Source organism: Macrobrachium rosenbergii, chromosome 22 (assembly GCF_040412425.1).
Source record: "Macrobrachium rosenbergii isolate ZJJX-2024 chromosome 22, ASM4041242v1, whole genome shotgun sequence".
NCBI lineage: Eukaryota > Metazoa > Arthropoda > Malacostraca > Decapoda > Palaemonidae > Macrobrachium > Macrobrachium rosenbergii.
The window spans coordinates 41,103,391-41,120,890 of NC_089762.1; the positions used below are offsets into that span (position 1 = coordinate 41,103,391).

General features: G+C 34.5%; 2 protein-coding genes across 35 annotated transcripts in view; one reads left to right on the forward strand and one right to left on the reverse strand.

Moving 5' to 3' along the window:
- mub (poly(rC)-binding protein mub) overlaps positions 1 to 17,500 on the forward strand; it is an 835,667-nt gene that overhangs the window by 476,072 nt on the left and 342,095 nt on the right. The gene's annotated exons all lie outside the window — the stretch shown is intronic.
- The window catches only part of LOC136850478 (forkhead box protein L2-like), a 167,001-nt gene that overhangs the window by 69,391 nt on the left and 80,110 nt on the right, over positions 1 to 17,500 (reverse strand). The gene's annotated exons all lie outside the window — the stretch shown is intronic.

A 17,500-nucleotide genomic window follows, 5' to 3' on the forward strand; every position in this document is an offset into this window, starting at 1 on the left:
CATTGTAAAACTTACGGCCAACGACAGAGTGATATAATTCGCAAAGTTTTCCATGTGACAATATTGAGTAACCATCTCATTCACTTTCTCAGTTCCTCGTAAATATATTTTTTTCTTTAAATATCCTTTATATGTTCATTCTTACATTTTGTTTAATTACTGTTAGTGCAGTTTTTCGCAGTAATGAGTACAAATTTGCATAATAATTAGTGCAAGTTTTCCTAATTAGTACGTTTTGTTAATGATTAGTAGTTTTCCCAGTAATTATTATAAGTTTTCCTGATAATTAGTACAAGTTCTCCAAATGAATAGTAAAAGATTTCCTAAATAATTAATGCAAGCTTTCCATATAATTAGTACAAGTTTCCTAATATTTAGCGCAAGTTCTTCTAATAATTAGTAAAAGTTTTCCTAATAAGTAGAAATTTTTCTAATAGTTCGTACAACTTTTCCTAATAATTAGAACGAGTTTTCCTGAAAAATAGTGCAAGTTGTCCTAATAATTAGTACAAGTCTTCATAATAATTAGTGTAAGTTTTCCTGATAATTAGCACAAGTCTTCCTAATAATTAGTATAAGTTTTTACTGATAATTAGTACAAGTCTTCCTAATAATTAGTATAAGTTTTCCTGATAATTAGCACAATTCTTCCTAATAATTAGAGTAAGTTTTCCTGATAATTATTACAAAGTCTTCCTAACAATTAGTATAGGTTTTCCTGATAATTGGCATAAGTCTTCCTAATAATTAGTATAAGCTTTCCTAATGATTGGCACAAGTCTTCCTAATAATTAGTATAAGTTTTCCCGATAATAGGCACAAGTCTTCCTAATAATTAGTATAGGTTTTCCTGATAATTGGCGCAAGCCTTCCTAATAATTAGTATAAGTTTTCCTGATTAGCACAAGTCTTCCTAATAACTAGTATAAGCTTTCCTGATAATTGGCACAAGTCTCCCAAAGAATTAGTATAAGTTTTCCCAGTAATTAGCACAACGTCAGGAAACTCCTTGTGTACAGAAAGCAACATAACTGATCTTGGTTCACACCGTCTCTCGGAATTATTTCGAGGTCCCCTGGGTCCTTTTAAAAGGTAACCCACCAAATTTCATCTCTCCCTTTTAGGGCAACTTATAGATATCATTCTGACGTCAATGCTATTCCTTGCCAAGCATACTCCGACGGGAACGCCGTTTGATCGTGCGGCTAAGGTGCATTTTATCGGATGAACTGAGGCTGTTTAGCCCCCCCGGAGGCTTTTGTCTGTGTTGTATCACCTATTCTTCTGTGATCTATCACTCTATTCGTGTGTGTTTATCGCTTGTTCTTGCACTGTGGTGAATTTCAAGTCAAGGGGAACTTATTCTTTTAAAAGTTGTTTTGTTAGTCTTTTGAAGCGTGGCGTGAACTGCGTATGTTTTAAAGTAAGGAGAAAATAAAGTCTCTCTCTCTCTCTCTCTCTCTCTCTCTCTCTCTCTCTTGTTACATATTCTTCGATTTTGAACTGTTTTTTTTTTTACACGAAATTGGTTTCGGATGATTTGTTGAATAAAGTTTGAAAATCTCTCTCTCTCTCTCTCTCTCTCTCTCTCTCTCTCTCTCTCTCTCATATTCTTATCCTTGGCTCGGTTACACGACATAGGTTACGGATGTTTTGCTCAATAATGTCTGAAATATCTGTTTTCAAAGATATTTTTATTCGTATGTTAGAAATGTTTAGAATAAATATATTTAAATATTATGTGCATGTGCTTGCCATTAAATTGACATCATATACGTGGCTGTGGTAGTTGCTGCTTGTGTGCTAGTGGAGGGGGAGGGGAATGTAAATGAGGAGGGGGAGGGGAGGGAGGAGGTCGAAGTGGAGACAACCGTGGGCTGATTCTCATTTAAGACGTTCAACTGCAATTGTTGCTTTCACATGACACCCTGTGTGTCTACGACACTGCCAGATACCGCTTCAGAAATGTTGGCTGGTGGCCAGATGGTGACAGAATATATGTCTGTGTGTGTATGTGTGTGTGCTTTTCTCTCTTTTTCTTTTCGTGCCATGTAAGTAAAGAGGCACTAAGGAATCGGCAGATATATTCGTTCGTATTCGGTGTCTGGTCGAAAGACGATTCATTTTGACACCTCATAGACGTGTTATCATGTATTCTGGTATTCGTTCGAGGTTTTTTTTTTTTTTTTTTTTTTTTTTTTTTTTGCCTCCTTAGCGCGGCAGTGCCGTCATTGCACCTCACATGGTGCACTGTAGGCATCATTACTTGAGGTTCTTTGCAGCGCCCCTTCGGCCCTTAGCTGCAACCCCTTTCTTATTCCCTTCACAATTCCTCCGTTCATATTCTCTTTCCACTTTCTTACTCCCAACCCTCTCCTAACAATTTCAACTTTATTTTCAGCGCTGCGTGACCTCAGAGGTCCCAGGGCCTGGCATTTGGCCCAGATTACATATTATCCAATCCAATCAGAACGTGTTTTATGAAATAGCAGGAGCAAGAAAATGAGGTCAGTTTTATAATCCAACCCAATCGGAAGGTGTTTTATGCAATGGCAGACCTGAGATGAGATCAAACACACACACACACACACACACACACACACACACACACACACACACACACACACACACACACACGGCACACGGCAGTCTTAGAATATCGAGAGAGGAAAGGAAGATGGGTGGTCCTTGTTCTGACGACGCCTGATACCCGAAAAAATTTTTTTGTTTTTTATGTGGGTTGGTGGTATTAGGAAGCAGATAATAATAAGGGTTTAAGTATCATCAAAGTGGCTCTTCAGTCAGTTAGTCGGTCAGACGAGGGGTGGAGGGAAGCGGGAGGAAGGGGAGGGGGGGGAAGGGTATCACGAGGCGCCCCCTCCCCTCCGTCAGGAAGGGCATTGAATAAGGGCGCGTGGGCAGAGGAAATGCAGCTGGGCATTACGGCCCGTCACTTCGGCGCAGTAGAAAAGAGGAAATTTTTGTTTTTTGTATTTTGCGTTTTAATTTTTATTTATCAATTTATTTATTTGCATTCTTGGAATCAAAAGAAAGTGGTTTTTGTTGCTCCCTGTGGTTACAGATTAAGTCATTTTTTGTATTAGTAATTTATTTAATTTTTTTTATTTTAAACTCTTGGAATGAAAAGAATATGATTCTAGCAGCTTTCTGTGGTTACAAATTAAAGTCATTGTTTGTATTTTTCATTTATTTATTTATTTATACTCTGAATTAAAAAAAATTATAATTGTCACCATCTATTGCTTAAAATTGAAGTCATTTTTTATTTTTATTTATTTATTTATTTATATACTTATTTACACTCCTAGAATCAAAAGAAACTGATCCTTGTTGTTTTCAATCGCTTGCACACTGAAGTTATTGTTTATATTTTTCATATATTTATTCATTTATTTACACTCTTAAAATCGAAAGGTACTGATCAAATTCGCTATCTATCTCTTACAAATTTAAGCCATTGTATTATTTAATTATTTATTTATTTACGTATTTTGTATTTATTTATGTATTTTTACACTTAAAATCAAAGGTAACAGATCCTTGCCGCCATCTATCGCTTAAAGATTAAACTAATTCTTTCCCCATTTTATGTTTCTGTAAAAGAAAACTGTTGAGATGGCTTTGTCTGTCCGTCCGCACGTTTTCTGTCCGTCCTGAGATCTTAAAAACTACTGAGGCCAGGGGGCTGCAAATTGCTATGTTGGTCATCTACCCTCCATTCATCAAACATACAAAATTACAGCCCTCTAGCCTCAGTAGTTTTTATTTTATTTAAAGTTAAAGCTAGCCATAATCGTGCGTTTAGCAACGCTATAGGACCGGCCACCACGGCCGGCTGAGAGTTTCATGGGCCGCGGCTCATACAGCATTATACCCAGACCACCGAAAGATAGATCTATTTTCTGTGGCCTTGATTATACGCTGTATAGAAAACTCGATTGCGCCGAAGAAACTTCGGCGCATTATTTGCTTGTTTATTAACGTGTATGAAAACAAAGTCAGTCTCGTAAGACCTTTGTGCTACGAGTAGGCATTGTCAATAGGATTGCTTCCTGGGGCGATGACAGAAAAGGGGGGCGGGTGGGAGGGGAGGTTCTTAAGCAGAGGCATATATCACATTTCTCCCTCACAAATAGTTCCAAGAGTTCTGGGGCGATGGTGGGGAAAAGAAACAGTCATTTTAAAAAGAATACTCTTCGTTTTGTTTTAATGTCGGTATTTCCTTTTTCATGTGGGATTATTGCTTTGTGAGCAGATGTCATTCTGAAAGCGATTTGGAAAAAGGAAGTCATTTTAAAGGAGAGAGAGAGAGAGAGAGAGAGAGAGAGTTCTTAGTAGGTTTAGTGATATACTCTGCAATTCTATACCAAGTTGCTTGAAAGAATTGTGAACCCAGTTGCGTTGATTTACCCGACTGTCGTTAACCAAAATTTTCCGGGAAAATTCTGCTTCCAATTTAACTGACATTTTTGAGTTTGGTGAAGATTCTGATTTCCTTCAGCATTATTGTCACTTGTCACCTGTCATATTATAAATAATTTTATTTATGAAAGCAGTTTTTTTAATGTTTGTTTTAAAAATAAATTATCCGGTTAAAAAGAGGTGATTTAACAACTATTTTGGCCACTGTGTCTCTCATATCCTGATGTTTTGGCCTTGCCTCCTCCTCCTCCTCCTCCTCCTCCTCCTCCTCCTCCTCCTCCTCCTCACGGTCCGGCAGTTCCCAACCTTCTCTGGTTCTTCCTGAAAGAAGAAGAAGAAGAAGAAGAAGGAGGAGGAGGACTTCCAGTGGCTTCCTCTCAAACTTCTCTGGAGAAACGTCTGCAATGTTTAGGTCAAGGTCAGGTCAGGGTCAGGTCAAAATTCGGGAATATCCGCGATACGATCAGGAAGAAAGGTTTATTTCATTTGTTCTTGGTTAAGAGAAAGTCAGTCTCTCTCTCTCTCTCTCTCTCTCTCTCTCTCTCTCTCTCTCTCTCTCTCTATATGTATATATATATATATATATATATATATATATATATATATATATATATATATATATATATATATATATATATATATATATATATTTGTAAATAGAAAGGAATTTGCAGTAAAGGAAGTGATGATAATCCGATACGGAATTGGTTCTGTATCAGGTTCTGGGTTTAGCGAAATCTGTCTCTGTTTGTTAAATAGGATTAAGCTTAGCGGCAAGCGGCTTATGCCTATCAATCAAGTAGTGTCTCTTCCTTGAGATGTATATATATATACATATATATATATTATATATATACAAATATATATATATATATTTATATATATATATAATATATACTGTATATATCTTCTGTATATATAATGTATATATTTATTTTATATATAGCCTATATATACGAGTATATATATAGATAGTGTGGAGTATAGCAGATATAATACGCAGTGTAATCCAGCTGATAAAATATTAGAGAGGCTTTTAATATCAGCTGATAATGTGAGGTTAATTCTGGTAATATAAAGTTTATTCTGATAAAATAAGGCTAATTCTGATAAAGTGGGGTTAATTCTGATATGAGGTTAATTCTGATAAAGTTAAATTAATTCTTATAGTGAGGTTAATTCTGATAAAGTGAGGTTAACTGAACGCCGTCTTGTAATAATAGTAAAAGTGGCATGTCCTTAAGAAATAGTTTTTTTTTTTTAAGGTTAATGACAGGGGTTTGTTGATGTCTATGATCGATTATTTTTGCGTATGGAGGTAATAATAATATAATAATATTAATAATAATAATAATAATAATAATAATATCAACAGTTATGTGAATAACTTCTATAATTGGTAAAGTAATGCGGGCTTTTAATTTACAACGGTTTAATCATGACATCGTGAATTTCGTGATAATAATAATAATAATAATAATAATAATAATAATAATAATAATAATAATAATAATAATAATAATATCCTTGCCGGGTCTCTGGGAAATTATAATGAACAGGCAAATAAAAAGGGAATCAATTATGATTTGTTAATTGGTAGTGAATGCAAATAGATTAATGGAGAAAGGTTGGAAATTCCAAATTTACCAGCAGTCATAACGAAAGATTTTGTATATGGAGAGAGAGAGAGAGAGAGAGAGAGAGAGAGAGAGAGAGAGAGAGAGAGAGAGAGAGATTGTTGAAGCCTCCGGGGAGAGACAAATCAGGGTTAGGAACTTCTGCTACTGCTATTTCTTCTCATTCTCCTCCTTGGGATGAGGTGTGTGTGTGTGTCTGTCTCTTGGGAAGGGGGTGGAGTGGAGAGGAGGGGAGGAGAAGGGGGAAGGGTTGAAAGGATAATAGTAACAAAGGAAGAAGATGAGCGAAAAGAAGCGATGTTTGTAGGAGTAACGGAAGGATTTTAGTTTTCATGGTATGGGGGGGTGTGTCTGAAATAAAGAGAGGAAAAACAAAGTAGAATTGTGAGTGAGATAACACAACGTAAGGGGAGGCCCCACACTTATACTCTCACACACTTACACACACGCGCCCACACACGCACATACGCTCGCGCGCTCGCGCACACATCAGAAAGTAGGGAATGGTATTATGGGGATTCCATAAATAACTCAGGCCGGAGGTGTAATTAGATTTCTTCCTGACGTTGATGCGAGTGAAACCTACCTAGGAAGGGGGTTGGGGGAGGGGGTAAGAAACCCTTATATGTGTTACAGTTTTGTTACAGAAGCCAATAACGGGAGGAGGAGGAAGAAGAAGAAGAAGAAGAAGAAGAAGCAGCAGCAGAAGAGGAGAACACGAAGGAATCATTCGGCTTCGTGTTACGGAAGACTTAGTAACATATTAGGTCATTATACGCTTTTATGCACTGGAGATGGGAGATAGCTGCTTTGGGGGGAGGGGGAGGAGAGGTGGAGGATTGGAAATTGGAGTAGAGTTTGGAGTGAGTTGTGGTGCGTGTTTTTAATTGTGAATATTTATATAAGATATATATAGTATGTGTGTACTTTTGTATGTATGTATGTATGTACGTGTGTGTGTATATATATATATATATATATATATATATATATATATATATATATATATATATATATATATATATATAATGTATATACAAGTATATATAATATATATATATATACTGTGTGTGTATATATACACACACACACATATATATATATATATATATATATATATATATATATATATATATATATATATATATATATATATATATATATATATATATATATATATATATATATATATATATATATATATATATATATATATATATATATATATTGCCGTTGTACAAAACTTATTGGATACAGAACTCGTGTCGCTTAGACAAGAGATTTATTGAGTGAGGAAGAGAGAGGAATAATTTATTTTAATTCCCCCACATAATTTCTTGATTACCAGAAAATAAAATAAAACATTTTTTTTTTACAAAAGTTATATAATTTGCAATACTTCTGTGACACACGAAGGAGACATCGAGCGTAAATTACCCGGGTAATAGAGCCGATAAAGACATTTTCATTTTGTCATTTGATTTTTAAACATACATTAATAAATTATTGGAGAATAAAGTACATTCCCCCACGGGCACCAGCCTGCTTTGGTTCCGAACTAATTTTGTCGTGCTGACATATTTTGTGTTTCCCATAATGGTCATTAATAGAGCATTAATGGCAATGTCCTTTTTTTTTTTGCTGGAAGTGGCATAGTTATTTTATAATTAATTATATATTTTTTTAGACGCTGTAATTTTAATAATGAAAAAACCTACTCCATAGTTACTCATTTTGTTTATTATAAGACTGTATTCATTGAATATATATTTTCGTGGGTGATGTTCCTAGAATTGGCAGCCATCTGGTCCGGGTAGTGAAGCTGCATTGGGTTTGATCATTACTCGAACGGGTGACTGCCTGGAAATGCCCGCTGTTTTTCGGGAACATGGTCGCTTTGAACATTTCTTGTCCGGGACGTGGGGAACGGATAATTGGAAATAGTCTTTACTGACACACACACACACACACACACTCTCATATGTGTGTATATATATATGTAAGTGCATTATGTATATATATATATATATATATATATATATATATATATATATATATATATATATATATATATATATATATATATATACATATAAACATATAAACATATAAATATATATATATATATATATATATATATATATATATATATATATATATATATATATACAGTATGTATATTTACTGTATAAGCAATATAACTTTACCTTATATGTAGTTAATAATGAAGCCAAGATTACTTATGAATTGAATAAGACTCTTGTTTATACTTTTCTATATTAACATAGACCAAATATGATGAGAGCAGCTCAGAGAGAGAGAGAGAGATAGAGGTGGGGGGTCTAATGTGTAGCACTACTGAAGCAGAGATGAGGGAGTGGTAGGAAGGGGAGAAGACGGGATGGGAGGGGGAAGAGGGTAGGGGCTGGGAGTAGGTTGGATGATTTTTTTCTTTTTCCTTCTTTTTAGGAAGCGAGTGTTGACCGAAGGGATTGCATCGCTTGAAGGACTCGGGGTCCTTCGGCCAACCGATTTCCCGTTCAAATATGGATTCTCTCTCTCTCTCTCTCTTTCTCTCTCTCTCTCTCTCTCTCTCTCTCTCTCTCTCTCTCTGGTTTTTATATGTTTTTTAATGGCGCTGTTCATTTGAGAGTATCACTTGCAGTATATAGGTTTCTCCGTCTCTCCAGTTGGTTGTTTGTGTGTGTGTGTGTGTATGTATATACATACATACATACATACATACATACATACATACATACATACATACATACATACTCACCCACATATACATATAAATCTATCTATATCTATCTATCTATCTATCTATATATATATATATTATATATATTTATTTATTTATTTGTATGTTATATATAATATATACACTTTTATCTCTCTCTCTCTCTCTCTCTCTCTCTCTCTCTCTCTCTCTCTATATCTATATATATATATATATATATATATATATATATATATATATATATATATATACCCATTAGAAGGGGAATCGATGTCTTTGTGTGTTGTTTGTATTGTTTTTAAAGAATATTTTCAGTCTTGATATGCACAAGACATTTCTTATGAAGATAAGTCAGATATTTTGTTGTTTGCTAGCATTATTTGGTACTTCTTGTGTTTCAGCAAACATTTATTCATAGGGACCCCTTTAATTGGGAACTTATATTTTGAAAATATATTTCGCCTCAAGATATATTTTCAAAATATATTTCATTTTAGAATGTATTTCCAAAATATATTTCCTTTTAGAGTACATTTCCAAAATATATTTCCTTTTAGAATCTATTTCCGAAATATATTTCCTTTTAGAATATATTTCCAAAATATATTTCCAAATTGTATATCATTTCAGAACATATTCCATTTCAAAATACATTTCCATAATACCCTTCCTTTCAGGATATATTCCCAAAACATTTCATTTCGAAATATATTTCCAAAACATATTTCATTTAAAAAATTTTTTCCTTGTAATATATATGTCCAAAATATATTTTACTTCAAAATGTATTTCCAACATATATTTTTAATTTCAAAATATATTTCCAAAATATACTCCACTGTCCGCGGAGAAATCTGTTTTCATTTCCTGCAATCTGTAATGTCTAAGCTATAGGAATTTCAATAAGGGGAATATTCCTAAAACCAAGTAGGAATATTATTATAAGATTCCAAGACTTTTATCAGTAGTTTCTTTCAGTGCTTCAACAAATAATATATATATATATATATATATATATATATATATATATATATATATATATATATATATATATGTGTGTGTGTGTGTGTGTATAAATATATATATATATATATATATATATATATATATATATATATGTTGTGTGTGTGTGTGTGTGTGTATATAAATATATATATATATATATATATATATATATATATATATATATATATATATATATATATATATATATATATTTATATACTGTATATATATATATATATATATACTGTATATATATATATATATATATATATATATATATATATATATATATATTCTTCAGTATTATGTATACGTGCGATAGTGTAATAAAAATGAAAGATTCCATCCAGTTATTTCGATTGACACCCCTGCTTCTCTCTGGAAATGACAGAGGTCGCCTAGTTTGACGTGCAGTGTGTGCTTTAACCAAGCTCTCTCTCTCTCTCTCTCTCTCTCTCTCTCTCTCTCTCTCTCTCTCTCTCTCTCTCTGTGTGTGTGGAGGTCTAGGTAATCTCCCATTTCCCTGGGGAGTGCAACCTTTCTATAGGTATGTAGGAAGTCCATGTATGTATGTATGTGTACGTAGATATATGTACACATAATACATACAATATATGCATACACAGATACAAAAATACATACATACAATATATACATAGATATAAAAATATATGTGAATATATATAGATATAAAGATATATATATATATATATATATATATAATGTATGTTTGTATATATACATACATGTATATACATACATACATACATACATACATACATACATACATATTCAAACATCCACATATATCGATTGTTTAAATTCCCGCTCACGCTGCACTTAAAAACAAAAGTGGGTCAAACACCTTTGTTTCATTTTTTATTTATTTATTTATTTTTTTTTTTTTCATACCGGCAAGTTCGGAATGATTTCCGCCTGTAGCTGCGGCGGCGTGAATATATATCAGACCGTCGTTTCTATTTGCGTCGTCCGGAAATGGACGACATTGCGTTGTTTTTCTGTAATGCTACTTTGCTTTGGAGAGTCGCACGAGCGGGTTTTTCCATTTCCCCAAACTTGGATGGAGTCTTTTTAGAAAAGAGTCTTTTTAAAAGGAGTCTTTTTAAAAAGGGTCTTTTTAGGAAGAGTCTTTTTAAGAGTCTTTTTAAAAGGGTCTTTTAAGGAAGAGTCTTTTTAAAAAGGAGTCTTTTAAAATGGAGTCTTTTTAAAGGGTTTTTTAAGTCTTTTTAAAAAGTCCTTATAAAAGGAGTCTTTTAAAATGAGGTTCTTTTAAAAAATGTCTTTTTAAAAAGGGTCTTTTAAAAAGACCTTTTAAATTAGAGTCTTTTTAAGAAGTCTTTTAAAAAGGTTCTTTTTGAAATGAGTCTTTTAAAGAAAGAGTCTATTTAAAAAATTTAAAAAATAGTCTTTTTAAAAAGAGACTTTTTAAGACTAAGCGTTTGTTTGGCCTTTTGTCATTTTGTCTTTTGTTACGTAGCTTTGCTGCGGTGGTAAGAGAATGAATGTATCAAAATACTGTAAATGCGAAATCTGATGAGGTTACTTACAGCATTGCTTTATGAGTCACACTATAATTAAGGTGTATGAAATTTAGGCCGTCGGGCTAATGAGCACTTGGGCAGTTTCGGCCTTTAAGCGCTCTAGACGGTGGAATGAGGGAGTTGGAGTGGTTGGACAGCAATATCAAACGCTCCGGAATTTCAAGGAGGTGAAGTACCAAGGAAAAGAGAGAGAAAAGGGAGTAAGAAGGAGGAGGCTCTTCAATACTGAGGAAGCCGCGCACTCGCCTCCTAAAGACATGAAGGTTATGTGATTCGGGAAATAATGGATGAGGATTATTTTAATATCCTTTGTTTAAATTTTAGTCTCTTGAGTTTCAGTTTCACATTTCTCTTATTTTTTAAAACCTTTTCTGTAGCAATTTATCTCCACATCACTAACGTTCCTTTCCATTTCCTCCGGTCATAGGCCCAAAATATTTTTGGCCCAGACTTGGTTCCCGAACAGTTGCCTCATGTAAAACCAATTCTAAACATATCGATAAGAGTCATTTCAGAAATGTCTATCTTTGAAGATAACATAAGCTGAAGGTTCGCAAACTCGTGTGTCTGAGTGTACATCAGCTGAAAGTCCACAATTCCTTTACAGATGATTCTGTTTTCCAAATTTCCTTTAGCCATAAGCTTAAATTTTTCAAGCAATTCGCTTCGTATTCAAGAGCGCAGTGCTTTTGTTGTGGGCAGCCTCATTCACAGTGCTGTTTCTCTTTTTTATAAGAAATCACGTTCGTTTTTTCTTCATTGCATTCAGATTTTTTATTATTGTCATAAATATTGTTCGCTTTGAGTATTTTCATACGTTTTTATGTACCCCTAAACATTTCCAATTTTTATAATTGGCATACATATTGTTCGCTTTGAGTATTTTCACACGTTTTTGTGTACCCCTAAACATTTCCAATTTTTATAATTGGCATAAATATTGTTGGCTTTGAGTATTTTCATGCGTTTTTATGTACTACTAAACATATCCAAAGGGTTTTTCTTTTCGTATAAAGGGAAAAAAAACTCTTTTATTACTTTTATACAGAGAGAGAGAGAGAGAGAGAGAGAGAGAGAGAGAGAGAGAGAGAGAGAGAGAGAGCAGAAACACACCGTTTTGTTTATTGTTGGTGTGTCTTCCCCTGGACGTAAAATTCAAGAGATAATACATTGTTCTGAAATGGACAAAAGGCCTGACTGTCTGCAATACATCGTGATACAAAGAATGTGGGTTGGGGTGGGTGGGTGGGTGGGTGAGTGGGAGTACGGGGGGGGTGAGGGGAGGGGGAAGAATATTACTTCTGTGCGTTTGCTTTGCAATATATTTCCTGTCGTGTTGATTCCGTTGTGTAAAGTTCCGTTTTATTTATCTCTCTTATTATATTCTTTCGTCGGGAGTGAGGACACTTCCTTATGGATTTAATTTAATTTCTTTTCTTTTATATATGTATTTATTCACTTATTTATTAATTTATTTATTTATTTAATGTGAAAATGAGACCTCTCGTAATTTTCGGCTGTCAGTTCATTCATGAGTTGCCCGCTTAATATTTCCAAGTGTAAAATTTAATATTGTTCAAGTGCTTCTCGCATGGTAGGTTCCCCTTGTATGTGTGGACGTCGGAAGTGGTCCACGTTGTGGGGGTTGCAGCTTCACGCTTTTTAAAATATACAGATAGCAAAACGATAATATTTGAGGAGCTTCCTCCCCTCCCCCTCCTAGCTCTTAAATGTGTTTTTTTTATTAGAAAAAATAAAAATCAAAAGAAAAATTATAGAAAACACATCATTATTTATGGAGATGCCTCCAACTTTTAAATGTTCTTTTTTAAAAACAAGTAAAAACTTCGGTGCAGTCGAGTTTTCAGTACAGCCGCTACAGTCTATAATCAAAGCCACCGAAAATAGATCTATCATTCGATGGTTTCGGTGTAAGGCTGTATGAGCCATGGCCCATGAAACTTTAACCACCGTCCGGTGGTGGCCTGTCCAATATCGTTGTCAGACACACCATTATGGCTGATTTTAACCTTATATCAAATAAAAACTACTGAGGCTAGAGGGCTGCAATGTGGTATGTTTGATGATTGGAGGGTGGATGATCAACATACCAATTTTCAGCCCTCCAGCCTCAATAGTTTTTAAGATCTGAGGGCGGACAGAAAAAGGTGCGGACGGACAGGCAAAGCCAGCACAACAGTTTTCTTTAGACAACTGAAAAGGAAAACAAATATAAAAATAAATTTTTAGCGTCAATCTTTCATATCAACGACAAATACTTACGTAGAACATTACTTTGTTGACGTCCAACACATATCACAAAATATATGTGTGTAACCTCGCCCAAATAAGTGTTTACAGGCCATTCAGCGTTGCCGTATTGCATTGCACGGCTGGAAAATGATAAATATCCCGCAATCGATCCCCCAAAAAACCTCTCTTAATCCCAGCGAATGTGTGGGTAGGGTTTTTTCTTTTTTTTTTTTTTTTTTTAGGGAAGTGAATGACGGGGATATTTTATGCTGCTAAAATATTTAGTCAACCTCGTCCCAGTGATGGACGTGGTACAAGTTAAAATGATGCTATATATATTTACATATTATTATTATTATTATTATTATTATTATTATTATTATTATTATTATTATTATTAACCTGTACTCCATATCAACTTGGAGGGGTTTATTTCAGGAGGTTGTTACTACTTTGGATTTAGTTAGATATTTTGGGATGGGGATGCGACCCCCATGATGGTTAAATAATAGAATGTTCTCATAAATAAAAAATAAAAAAAAAAAGAGAGAGAAAACAAGTGAAAATGGAGGTAGATCTTTTCAGATGATGATGGTGATGACGATGATGATGATGATGATAGTAGATAATAATAATAATAATAATAATAATAATAATAATAATAATATTAATAATAATAATATTATAATCATAATTATTATTATTATTAACTTCTTCTTCTTCTTATTCTTCTTCTTCTTCTTCTTCTTCTTCTTCTTCTTCTTCTTCTTCTTCTTCTTCTTATTATTATTATTATTATTATTATTATTATTATTATTATTATTATTATTATTATTATTCAGTGGGATGCCAGTAAGTGAAGAAAGCGTGAAAACAGCAGAGTAATTAATAAATTTATAAAATAGGAAAGATTAAGATAATGATGACCAGCTAGTCTAGACTGCCATATATAACTGAAATGGCCATTAATAATTTTAATGCGGCATATAAATGAATTATGATTTTTAGTCATTATTTAGCTGTCAGCAACATTCATAAGTTTTAAATACTGTTTTAAACACAAGCTGTGCCCAGACAAAGCAGTTGTGTGAATCTGTTTTTTTCCAACATGGTTTTGTCAAATTAGTGCTTGCCAAAGAAATATGTTCATATTCTTTGACATAATTCTTTGTTAATATACTGGTATGTCTGTAAAATTTATGTGAAGTCTGCTGGTCACAGTCACTAATTGTATGTTGTAATTGTCACAGTTATCAGCAGATTTCTCTGTATCCCAATAATATTGAATAAACTTTTCACTGAAAGCCAAGAATACCCGATGGTGAGAGAAGAATTTCGCCAGGTTGGATTCGAGCCCATGTTATTCAGTATTGAGAGAGATAATTGTGGCATTAAAGCACATTATATTATGATTGTTGTCCATTTATTTTACTCTTATTAAGTAACATTTTACCTTCAAATGAATATGAAATAGGTTAATTTAAACTTTAATATTTCCACATTTGCTTAAATTGGTGTCATCTGCTTTTATTACTTTTTAGATGCGAAATTCAAGTGGAATATTCATTTTAACTTCACAAAAATTATAATGATAAATTGTGTCCTATTTATTCCAGCGATGCAGTTAACTACGGATGTCCCCTACGGATACAAGATTAAAAATAAAAAAATAGGTTTTCTCTCAAATTGGGGAGTTCATTATAGCAGTATCCACAATATATTCCGATAATGATCTCTATGTGATTTTGTCTTGGGTTACCAGCCAGTGAAATCAGCTTTATCTAATTATTTCTCGTCCTCTAATGAAGGGAGATTTGATCCCTGATTTGCGGAGTAGCCCCCTGACCCCCCTCCTCACCTCTTCCCCCCCCCTCTCCCCTTCCCCTGTCCTCTATTTCACCCCCTCTCCCCCTCTATCCATCTTTCCTTCCTTTCCTAATGCTGCTTTTGCTGCTGCTAGAGTTTCCCTCTAGGGCTAATCTCTCCCTCTTCCCCCCCACCCTTCCATGGACCGCCCCTTCCACCTCTTACCCCTCTCCCATTCCCTTACCCCCTTCCCACCCCTCCTTAAATTCCCCTCCCCTCACCTCTCTCCATCTTTCCTTCTTTGCTTTCTTAGTGCTGCTTTTGCTGCTCTTATTGGTGTTCCCACTAGGGCTAATTTCCCCCTCCCCTCCCACCCCTCCCTCTTTCCCCTGCCCCTCTATCCATCTTTCCTTCCTTCCTTTCCTAATGCTGCTGTTCTCATGTAGGGCTAATTGTCCCCACCCACTTTCCTCCCCTCCTTCCTCCCTCCCCAACCCTTTACTGGACCACTCTCTCCCCCCACCCCACCCCACCCTCCTCTCCACAACCAGGGCCGCCGTCGTTTGCCCAATTCGAATAATTGCCTTTTTCATCATTGCTGTTCATAAACGAGTAACCTAGTAGTCCCGGTGCATTTTGGCCCAATTTGAAACGGCCGTTGTTTATGCGGGAAAGGGATTTCGTTAAAAATTCATTTCGAGCTAGATTAGAACATGCCCGATGGGGATTTCTTTTTTTTTATTTTTTATTCTACTTTTTTCTATTAAAAAGTTTGGTTGTATATTACTAACTGCAACTTTCAAGGCCCCCCAAGCCATTTCCGGTCAAGAATCTTTTTTCTTTTTGTACTGGTGGATTGCCATGCAATTTTTTTCCTCTGAGGAGATTCATGCGTAGGACTGTTTCTGTTTTTTTTGGGGGGGCTGGGGGTTGGCCCGCTTGGCTCTCGTCATATCCATGTACTAAGAATAGTCATTCAAGCTTTAATAACTACATGAATAGGAAAAGAAAAGGTGAGACGTTTATGAGATTTCAGATTGTAAACACAGCAACATTCGTCCGTAGAGTGGTAATATGAGGGGTTTATTTTAAAACGGCTCTTCCAGTCTTCTCTTGTGAGTTGGAAACTGACAGTAGTATTTGTAGTAGTAGTTATAAGGAATTGCTTTAGAAATGGCTCTTCCTTTCATAAACACTCAGCAACATTCGTTCCTAGTAGTAGTGTAGTAGTAGTAGTAGTAGTAGTAGTAATAGTAATGGGAGGGATTTTCTTTGAAACGCTCCCCATCTCATATGGGTTGGAAACGGATAGAAGTAGTAGTAGTTATAAGGAGCTGCCTTTAAAACGGCTCTTAATCGTTTCTTGTGAGCTGGAAACGGACAGTAGTAGTAGTAGTAGTTACAAAGAGTTGCCTTTAAAAACGGCTCTTCCCATCTTTCTCTTGTCAGTTGAAAACGAAGTTTTAGCCTTTGCAACGGCACACCATTATTGTCACGTGAGCATTCTTTCCTTTAGAAACCTGTATCGCGAGTCAGTACCATCACTTATTCCATAGAAATGCAAGTAGAAAATAATAAAAAATAATAATTCCTCTTTGAAATAAATAACACTTCTCAAACCAGGGGTCGTCATATCCCTCCTAGCGAACTTATCAGCTAATTGAACGCTTCGTTGGTGCCAACGGATTTAAATGGAGTAATGGTGCGGCAAGTATACAGGTAATGAACTTCTCATTCCCTTGGAACGAACGCAGTATTGGGAGAAGACAAATAGGTCGTAAATATTTATAACTATATATCATATATTTCTCTCACTTTCCCTCAATTGTATGTTTTTGTTATTATTATTATTATTATTATTATTATTATTATTATTATTATTATTATTATTAGAACAAGTCAAGAGCCTATCAGGTCTGACCAGAGATATTTCATAAAAAAAAAAAGTGAAAATAAGTGAGCATCAGGAAAGTTACCATATTCATCTTGGCACTTCAAGCTATCATATAGCAATTTGTGGGTTTGCCTCTTTAAGATAACAAGTTAACACT